The following is a 10,683-nucleotide window of genomic DNA, read 5'->3' on the forward strand; positions in this document are numbered from 1 at the left end:
TTCCACAATATTCAAATTGTTTCTTTCTGGCTGCTTGCAGTATTTTCTCCTTGACCTGGAAACTCTGGAATTTGGCTACAATATTCCTAGGAGTTTTCTTTTTGGAATCTTTTTCAAAAGATGATTGGTGGATCCTTTCAATTTACCCTCTGGCTCTAGAATATCAGAGCAGTTCTCCTTGATAATTTCTTGAAAGATGATATCTAGGCTCTTTTTTTGATCATGGCTTTCAGGCAGTCCAATAATTTTTAAATTATCTCTCCTGGATCTATTTTCCCAGTCAGTGGTTTTTCAAATGAGATATTTTACATTGTCTTCCACTTTTTCATTCCTTTGATTCTGTTTTATAATATCTTGATTTCTCACAAAGTCACTAGCTTCTACTTGCTCCAATCTAATTTTTAAAGTAGTATTTTCTTCAGTGGTCTTTTGGACCTCCTTTTCCATTTGGCTAATTCTGCCTTTCAAGGCATTCTTCTCCTCATTGACTTTTTGGAGCTCTTTTGTCATTTGGGTTGGTCCATTCTTTAAGGTGTTATTTTCTTCAGTATTTTTAGTCTCCTTCAGCAAGTCATTGACTTGTTTTTCATGGTTTTCTTGCAGCACTCTCATTTCTCTTCCCAATTTTTCCTCTACTTCTCTTACTTGCTTTTCCAAATCCTTTTCGAGCTCTTCCATGGCCTGAGCCCAACTCATATTTTTCTTGAAGGCTTTGGATGTAGGCTCTTTGGCTTTGTTGATTTCTTCTGGCTGTATGTTTTGATCTTCTTTGTCACCAAAAAAGGAATCTAGAGTTTGAGTTTGAGTCTGAGTTTCTTTTCACTGCCTTTTCATGTTCCCAGCCAACTACTTGACCCTTGAGCTTTTTGTCAGGATATGGCTGCTTGTAGAGTAGAGAGTACTTTGTCCCAAGCTTTAGGGTCCAGGCACTGCTATTTTCAGAGCTACTTCTACTCCACTGTCACCCCAGGCTCTGTCACAGCAGCGCTCTTCCTCCCCCAAGAACCACCAACCAGGACCGCAATACAGATCCAAGCAGGGCACAGCAAGAGAATCTGTCTCTGTGCCCACAACACGCTCCTTGCACTCCTGTTCTGATCTTCTGCTAGATTCCTCCCACCGTGTGAGCCAGGGACTCAGGAAGCTGCTGATGCTGGTGTTCTGGAAACACCCTCAGGAGCTTCCTGCTGCTGCTACCACCACCACCACACCACCCCCTCCACCCCCAGGCCTGGTAGCCAGACAGCTCTGAACTGGATCCCGCAGTTTCCCCCTAACCTGTTCTTTGACATTTGTGGGCTGAGAAGGCTGGTAACTGCCACAGCTCATTGTTTCATGGCCCCAAGGCCTGTGCCATCTGGCTGATTCTGGATCTGGTCTATCCCAGCGCGGCCCATGAGGAACTGGCCTCCGCTCTCAGCACCATGATAGATAGACCCTTCCTGGCACCCATCCAGGCTCTCCTGGGCTGGAGACCTGGTTCCCTCTGCTATTTCATGGGTTCCGCAGCTCTAGAATTTGTTCAGAGCCATTTTTAACAAGTGTTTAGAGGTATTTGGGGGAGAGCTTAAGCAAGTCCCTGCTTTCCAGTCACCATCTTGGCTCTGCCCCCTCAATCCTTTTTAATTTCAGTGTCTTCCCTGTGTTAAATATTTCCTATTTATCCTATGTGTATAGTTTGTTTTATATGCTAGTTGGTTTGTTGTCTCCTCCATTAGACTGTAAGCTCCATGAGGGTTAGGATTGTATTTTGCCTTTTTTTATCTCCAGCTCATAAAATAGTTCTTGGCATAGAATAGGCACTTAATAATTGCTTATTGACTGACTATTAAAAGAATAATGGGACAGAGGTGGAGGGGAGTGGTAGTGGCTGCTGTGGTGTGAAGGGAAGGAGTTGGAGATGGCTGAGCCCTCCACTATGGTGTACCAGTTCTACCAGGAGAGCACTGACAAATTATTCACAGACCAAAATCATGACCTACAAATGACTCAGGTGTACATTAGGGGCCATTAACCAGGCTAAACTGGTGCTGTGTAATTGCATTAAAAGGAAGAGAAAAGAAAATTCAGGAGCCAAGCTACATGTCAGCTACTTATGTTGGACAATCTTGTTTAGAATGGAAACTCTTGCCACTAGGTTGCAGTAGTGAGAAAAAATAAGCTATAGGTAGTGAAGTCTAGGCTGGCTGTAATGTCCAGCATTCATGTTTACAGAGTACAGAAAGCAATGCTCAAGGATAGTGAGCCTCTGTTCAACACCAGCTATGACATCCCCAAAACCAACCTGCAGAACTGCAGCAAATTTAGTATCATCTGACATACAACTGCTATCCCGAGGGCCTCTGATGAAATTTCTCCTTCAGGAAAATTTGGACAAGACTGATCCTAATAGTGGGCCTACCACCAATGGCCACCTGCTGCCAAATAGTTCTCAAAGCATCACAAAGGAATTGTGGGAATGTTTGCTTCCAAAATGACTTCCAAACCCCAAGACACCAATAAGGGGACTAAAACAGAGTCAAAAGAAGCAACAAATACAACTTCAGCAAGTACTAAAACACCATGGAATGGCAATGTAATGAAAAATTTTGAGGGGAAAGCTTCTATGCACATAATGAAAGTTAATTTGGGCTTGAAGGAAGAACAATTACTGGAACAACCTCTGGATTCTGTCACTGAACCAAAACTGGAATGCACTCGAGGCCTGAAGAAGCCTTACAAGAAAGTAGACCCTATTAAAATGCATCAAAAGGAGAAAAAAAGGTGAAAGTGGACTCAATTCTTAGATGATGAAGCAAAAGAAACTGAAAACTTGAAGAAAAAGATGAGAAGAATTAAAATTCCTGAATCAGACAGCAGTAAAAATGAAGTTGTGCCAGATTTTCCAGGATCTTATGAATTTGGGTTGTAACCTTCAGGTTCTCCTCAATCTCCCCTTCCTGAGCCCGGCCAGAAGACTGAGCCAAAACCCTTTCATTGAGGCCTCGAGTGGAAAAAATAAAATGGAAGAGAATATTGAAATCCAGAGCTTTTGAGTATAAGGAAGGCTGCATAGTGACAGAAGAGACTTGTGAAAGCAAATCCTCCACAAACAGTTTAAGAAATTTTAAGGGGAAGACAGTGTCCTAACAGAGACCCCACCTCAATGACTGTCAAGATGGAGCCCAAGGAGAAACTAAAGCACCTCAAGAAGGCGGAAGCCATTCTTGGCAAAGCCAACTGACAAGTGTCCATTACCAGCTTGTTCTGGAAGAAATATACAGGCTCTTCCTAACAGAGACTGGCTGCTTGTGACAGGACCACCCATCTTATATGTTCAGAAGGGGCATCAACACTTCCTGATTTAATCGCTGTGTAAATGAGTATATCTAATTCCTCAACTCAAACTTAAGGGAATCTCCTGGAAGCAAAGAACAAGTGCACTTTTCAAAAGCTGCTTACTTCTGATGACAAGTTTATTCTGTTTAAAGCCTTCACTCTATCTGAGTGGAACCTGCTCTCCTTCAGTAAAGACAGATGACAGACTTGTTCAAGAAGCCTTTTAATGCCTCATTTAACCTGACTCACCTACCCCTATCCTCCTGCCCCAGTTGTGTTCATGTCAGTACATGTCTTTGTATTCTGCCTACTTGCTTGGGGCAAAGATAAAGGAATGAGTAATAGGACTATGCAAATAGAAGTCTGTATAACAAGGAAGAGGGAGGAGAAAATGGATAAACTTGAACCTTGCTTTCATCTGAAGTGGTCATATGAGGAAAGACTAGACATACACACAGATGGGTACAGAAATTTATTTCACTCAACAGGGAAACACGGGGGAAAAATGTTAAGGGATGCAGGATGGGGGTGGGGGTGAGGGGGCAAAAGGCAAGGATTAGTGGGAAGTAAAATAAACTCATGACAGTGGACAGACAACAAAGAAAAGGAAAAGTATAAGAGAATGGGATGGAGAGAGGACACAATTAATAATTGTAACTAAATGTGAATGGGATAAATTCACAAATAAAACAGAAGAAAATAGCAAAATGGATTAGAAACCAGAATCAAACATTATATTGCTTATGAGAAACACTCTTGAAACAGAAAGATGCACATAGAATTAAAAGAAGGAGCCATAGGATAATCAATTATTCTTCAGTTGAAGTAAAAAAATGGTAAAACTTTCACAATCTTTGGCAAAGAAAAAGCCAACATAGATGTAATTAAAAGAAATAAGCAGACAACAAATTAATATAAATACTAAATGTATGCATCAAATGGCATAAAATCTAAATTCTTACAGGAAAAGGCAATTGAGTTGCAAGGAGAAATGGACAGTAAAACTCTAATAGGAGAGAAATCAGTTTGCCCTCATCCCCCAAAGAACAATCTAGGTAAAATAAACAAAAGAGAAATGAAGGGCCCCAGTAGAATGTTAGAAAAGTTAGATATGTTAAGCCTATTAAGAATATTAAATGGAAATAAAAAGAATATACTTATCTCTCAGGTGTGTATGGCATCTTCAGAAATTTGGCCATTTATCAAGGTATAAAAAACATCAGAGACAAATGCAGAAAAAAAATGTACATTTTGTGAACCATAATGTAATAGAATCATATTCAATAGAGACTTTAAAGAAAATTTAAATGAATTAGAAACTAAATAAATTGATTATAAAGAATGGGTAAAAGAACAAATCATAGAAACAATAAAAATGTCATCAAAGATAATGACAAAAATATGACAATGGAGCAAAATTTGGGGGATGCAGACAAAGCTCTTATTAGGGAAATATCTATATCTCTTAAGTATTTTCAACAAAAAAGAGAGACAGAACAGATCAATGGATTAGGAATTAAACTTAAAAATAGAAAATAAACGAATTTAAAACCTCAAGTAAACATCAAAAATAGAAGTCATGAAAATCAGAGGAGAGATTAGCAAAACTGAAAGTATAAAACATTCAAATAGTCGATAAAATGAGGAGCTATTTTTTGAGTGGTGGGAATAAAATAGATAAACCATTAGCTATCTTGATGTAAAAGTAGATAGAAAAAATTAAAATAATCTGTATCAAAAGAGAAAAAGATGAATTCATAAGTAAGGAGGAATTATTTTGCAGTTATTTGGAGACAATTCACCCAATTGTATGGCGATAAACCTGACAAAATAAGTGAAATGGACAAATATTTACAAAAAAAAAAATTGCCTAGGTTAACAGAACATGAAAGAGTAATTAAATAATTCTATTTATGAAAAAGACATTGAATAATTTATAAATAAATTCCAAAAGTAAGAAACGGCTAGGACTTGATGAATTTACAACCAAATTCTGCCAAACATTTAAGAAAAAAATTCCAATCCTTTTTAATTCTTATTTTTAAAAATTAGGAAAAGGAATGGATATACCAAATTCCTTCTAAGATACAAATATAATTTTGATACCTAAACTTGAGACAGTCAAAACAGAGAAAGAAAACTGTGGGCCAATATCCCTAATAAATACTAATGTGAAAACATCAAATAAAAATACTAGTAATGATATTATAGCAATATATCAGAAAGATAATATACTGTTGGGATCAGTTTCATAAAAGAGAGCAATAATGAGGCTTACAAAGCACTTTAGAAATATATTAACTCATTTGATGCTCACAACAACCTTGAAATACTGGTAAGAATTGCCACTACTATGTTACAGATGAGGAAACAAAAACTCTGAGAGATTATCACTTGCCCACCATCACACACCTAATAAATGTTTCTGAAGAGATTTGAATCCAGATATTTTGATTCCAAGTGTGCAGCACCCTAAACACTGCACCACACTATCTAACATTTAAAGTAGAGCTCAATTTCATAAAAGATACCTAGAAATTATAGAAAGAGCAAAACCTAACAGTGTGGGAGAAGATATGGTGTGTAGAAGGAGAAGCCTTAAATAATGCAGGGACTTCTCAAAATAATTCTTAGTAATTACAGAGTACATTTGATGTTTTTTTTTGTATTGAAATATTTTACTTTGTGGAAAGGAAAGGTCAATATTTTTCTTGGTGATATGCATATTTTATTCCTTGTTTGGGCACCATACACATCTATGTTTCTCCTGTTAAATATCTTGTTTATAATATTTTTGCTTAGAAGAATATCATGTAATGAGAAGTAATCCTTTAGGAGGTGCTGAAGACCAGAATTTCCTCTAAGTTTGTAATGAAGTCACTAATGCAGCTTTTATAACTAACTTGACTAATGGTGATATTGAAATATTTTAAATAGATATTTTGATACAGCTGAGATAGTGCAAAAAGTTAGTTTCTTCAAAGGACACCAGTCTTATATTGTTTATTCTATTGCAAAAAAAAATGAAATCCACTTTAGAGAAAGCTACTCTTTATCTGTCATCCAACAAGGTCATGTCTCCTAAAATTTATTGAATGTTTAGTACCTTCTGGGGAGATCTAATTTTTGTCATCCCTTTTCATCTTTCTACAACTCAGGGTTTCAGTTTGAAAATCGTGAACTATTGAAGTTGAAGTAGTTTATGATTGGGGGATAGCTGCATTTTCAGGGGACTAAATGGTGACAAATGTAATACTAGTCTCTGGAGAATTTTGTGCCAAGTAAGTGTTCCTTTTGGGAAAAGCAAGTAGTATAGGTAAATTAATCCCTGACTATTATTTCTTAAATACTTTTAATATTGACTTGAACATGGTCAGTGGGGTAGGGAGAAGAACCATAATCATAAAAGGTAGGGAGAAGGACTCTTTTTGTGTGAACAGAATAAAAATGAAAGCAATTTGAACACTAGGAGGTTACAAAGAGAACACTTGCCTGGTGATCAGATTCTTGGTTAAGGAGGTTGTGTTGATGTTTATCAAGGGTGCCACAACTGTTATAATTCATTAAAAATGATGTTATAATTCATAAAAAAACAGCTTGGGAGTTTATCCAGGGGGTGGCAGGATGATTCAGGGTTTTTTGTGCATTTTCTAAAATGTTCCCATATAATAAATACCAATTTGTATTGCCATTTCAAATTACATTTGTTTAGGGCCTTGGGAACTCATTGTTCATGCTATTTACCTCTGCATGTTATTTAAGATTGCAGAGCTAGCTAGGAGCCAGCAATTCATTTAATGAACCAAAGGGATTCAAGCCCTATCTGGGAAAAATTGAATCATGTTAAATATGAAAATCCCTTAAAAGGATATATAACTAAAAAGAATTTCTGGTGTATGCATTTCAAATTTGATATTAACAAGTCTAACTATGTATATTTAGACTAGAACCAAGATTTCTACCAACTTTAAAACTGAAGAATGACCTTTCAGATATATTCACAAATTTGTCTTTTATATCTCTGTGTGTTTCCCTGCATGGGTTTATTATGTTGTGAAAAGCTTCAAGAAATGAGTCAGCATTTAACAGTGCCTGCCAATCCCCAATGAGAGCAATTAGCCATCTCCAAATGCCATTTCGGTGTTTGTAGGTATTTAAGTTTTTATCTTAATTGAAATGAAGTCTTTATATGGATGAGGAACCGGGGTAGGAGGGGGTGGAATTTATTGTTCCCATGCACATGTCTCTAGAAGGGAGAGGACCATGTTTTTAAAATATTTGTCAAAATAAGGTGATCTGGATGGTTGGAGGTGGAGATGATATTATATGTGGATCTGTTGACAGAACTAATGGTACTTAGCCTAGAAAAAAAAAAAAACAACCAAAGGAAATTAAAAGTTAAGCAATGATCCTCAACAGAATGTCTTTCAAATGTTCTAGCCCTTGGTTTTTGAGCCACATCAAGACTTCCTGAACCTGAGTACTATTCTTTTCGCTTTGTCCCAGTTGAGAAAGTATGAGGGGAAAATAGATCTGGGGTCATAGGACTTGCATTTGAAATCTGAATCTGCTATTTATTGTATAATTCTGAAAAAGTCACTTCCCTTATCTGGGCCCAAGTTTTATCTTCTGTAAGATTAGGGGATTTAGTTAATTGACCAATACAGGGTGTTTATAACTATAATTGCATATGATTACATCTTACCCAAAAGGATTTATTGTCTGAGAAAATAATCCAGATCTTTTCTTTGCTTCCTTGTCCTAGGCATTTTACTCTTGTGAATGGCTTTTGAATTTTAAAAATTACTCAAGGGGCAGCTAGGTGGCGCAGTGAGTAGAGCACCGGCCCTGGAGTCAGGAGGACCTGAGTTCAAATCTAGTCTCAGACACTTGACACATGTACTAGCTGTGTGACCTTGGGCAAGTCACTTAACCCCGGTTGCCCTGCCAAAAAGCAAAAAAAAAAAAAATTACTCAATACCCAATTACTCTTGGTTTTGACTCAAAAGAAAAACAAAACAATTCAGCCTCTAGGTAGGAAAAAAACTTAGAAAATGACTTATCATTTTCCTACTACTTACTTTAGTTTGAAACCTGTTTTTTGGTAGGTTGTGAAGAGTGCAAAACAACTGGAAAAATATACTTGGGACCCATCCCAAGCAGAAGATTTTAGATGTGTGAAAATATATATACGTGAATGGTATCACCTGTAGAGTTTGTTTATCCTGAAATACAAAGTTCCCTGGATCCTGTGGTATAAAGAATATGAAGGTAATATGCTCAGGTATAAACCAACTAAGTAGGGTGTTTTGAAAGGGGTTTGCTGAATTCTTCATCAGATAATATATTTGCTTTCAATGATAATTTAATTCAAATTAAATATAGTTTGGGGCCAATATAATTTTCTACTAAACATTCAGATTGAGATAGAGATAGATAGTAAGTAGTTAGATGGATGATAAAGAAAGAAAGAGAGAAAGAGAGAGAGGGAGGAAGGAAGGAAGGAAGGAATGTAGGGAGGGAGGGAGGGAGGGGACATAATTCTTTGACTATTTCTTCTACTAACTACATTATAATATTGCCTTCTTCCAACTAGAAGGCAAATATAGAAGATATATTCTTCAGTGACTTTTATTTCATTTTGAAAACTAAGAATCTTCAAGGATAATATGAGAGCAGCCTGTAAGTCAGAGTCCAAGTACCATAAAATAAAAACCACTCAATATCCTTTTTTAAATCCAAGTTCTACTCATGTCAGTAACTGTTTCTATGGTATTTCCTATATGCCAGGCACTGTCTTAGGTAATGTGGATTCAGAGTACAATTTGCCTTTCTTTTTCAAGATGAATTTGTATTGTGCCAGAGCAAAAGCCAAGATATGTTGACCAAATGCACTTGCACATTTGAAATTAAATATAAAATAGGTATGTATTCATGCAAGAGTTACCACACTGCGTTCTTTGAAAGAGAATTTACTTGGGCTGGAGAGAAAAGGAAAGGTCTTTTTTTAAATTTTAGAGAATATGTTTCCATTTCATTGGGTTTAGGCACTGCACAATAGTTAGCAATGCTGTGATTTGCAAGTTAAACAGCTATGAGACTGTTTGTGGGATTTTAAAAGATCATGAATCCTTCCTTCATTGTCATTTCTAAGCAAGGCAAAATATATTTATATTTTTGTGCTTCTTGGAAAAGAAATGAGAAGCTACCATTCCAGATGAATAAAACAAAGGTGATAGATCACCCAAACATCTCTCGTGACTAAACCTAATTTCAGAGGATTTGAAATATATATTTGTATGTATTTGTAAAAGGGTACAGGTACACACAAGATAGATAGATAGATAGATCAATAGATAGATAGATAGAGAAAGTCTGTGGGTAGAATAAACTTCTATAATTTCTTATGATTACAAAGTGCTTCAACTATGATTTGATCACTACCACAGTAAATCCAGAAAAGGATGAAGGAAAAAATAATTTATAAAGATCTTACAATGTGCCAAGAACTTTGCTGAGTGCTAGGAATGTAAGTACAAAGAGAAACATTTCCTGCCCTGTAGCACCTTGCACTCTAATAGGAGAAGACAACAGATATAGGAGAATGGCAGTTAGGAATGGTATTTTTATCTGAAAAGTTATAGAGATGGAGAAAGTAAGGATAGAAGGAATGGTAGCATTGATTTCCCTGTATTCTCATAGCAAGAGAAGACAAGAGAGGTATACAAAAGATGTGGCAGGAGGATGACTGGGTTGAAGTACTGCTGGGGTTCTGGGACTTCCTAGATATATAGGCTTTCACCATTTAAAACAACATTCCCCCTCTAGAGGTGGGGCTTCTCCTCTCCCAGAAGGCAAGGCTTCTCCTGTGCATTGGGGCGCCCATACATCAACTTGGGCCGGCAGTCACATGTGTGATTTCTAGTCGCCATGGTCTGGGACAATAGGATACAACTTGCCCGAATTGCCACTTTGTTGAACTGATCGAGATAACCATTGGAGTCCAGTGTGCATAGAAAGTGGAGCATTTAAATTATCTTATTTTTGGATGATCAGTGAATAAGTATCAAGCAATGGGGAAGAACAAAGGGAAAGAACAGAAGATCAAGAATTTATATCATATTGCCAGGAAGAATTTGAAGGGTAAAAACAAAGCAAAATCGTCATCAAAAATCTTAAGATAAGCATTGTGAATGAAGAAAAAGTTAAAATTGTAAATAAGGCATTCATAGATACCTAAAAAGAACTTGCACAATTCTCTAAAAGGCTGTCACTTGAATAATTGTTGAAGCACCTGATTTTATTTTTTAAATAATATCTTGTTTTTCCTCAACTACACGTTAAAACAGTTTTTAACATTTGGGT

At 36.7% G+C, this 10,683-nt stretch overlaps 1 pseudogene; it reads left to right on the plus strand.

Moving 5' to 3' along the window:
• The first annotated feature begins 1,918 nt into the window (after positions 1-1,918).
• On the plus strand, positions 1,919-3,274 carry LOC118835670 (annotated as a pseudogene).
• Positions 3,275-10,683: the final 7,409 nt, after the last annotated feature.

This window comes from Trichosurus vulpecula, chromosome 1 (assembly GCF_011100635.1).
Source record: "Trichosurus vulpecula isolate mTriVul1 chromosome 1, mTriVul1.pri, whole genome shotgun sequence".
Lineage (NCBI taxonomy): Eukaryota > Metazoa > Chordata > Mammalia > Diprotodontia > Phalangeridae > Trichosurus > Trichosurus vulpecula.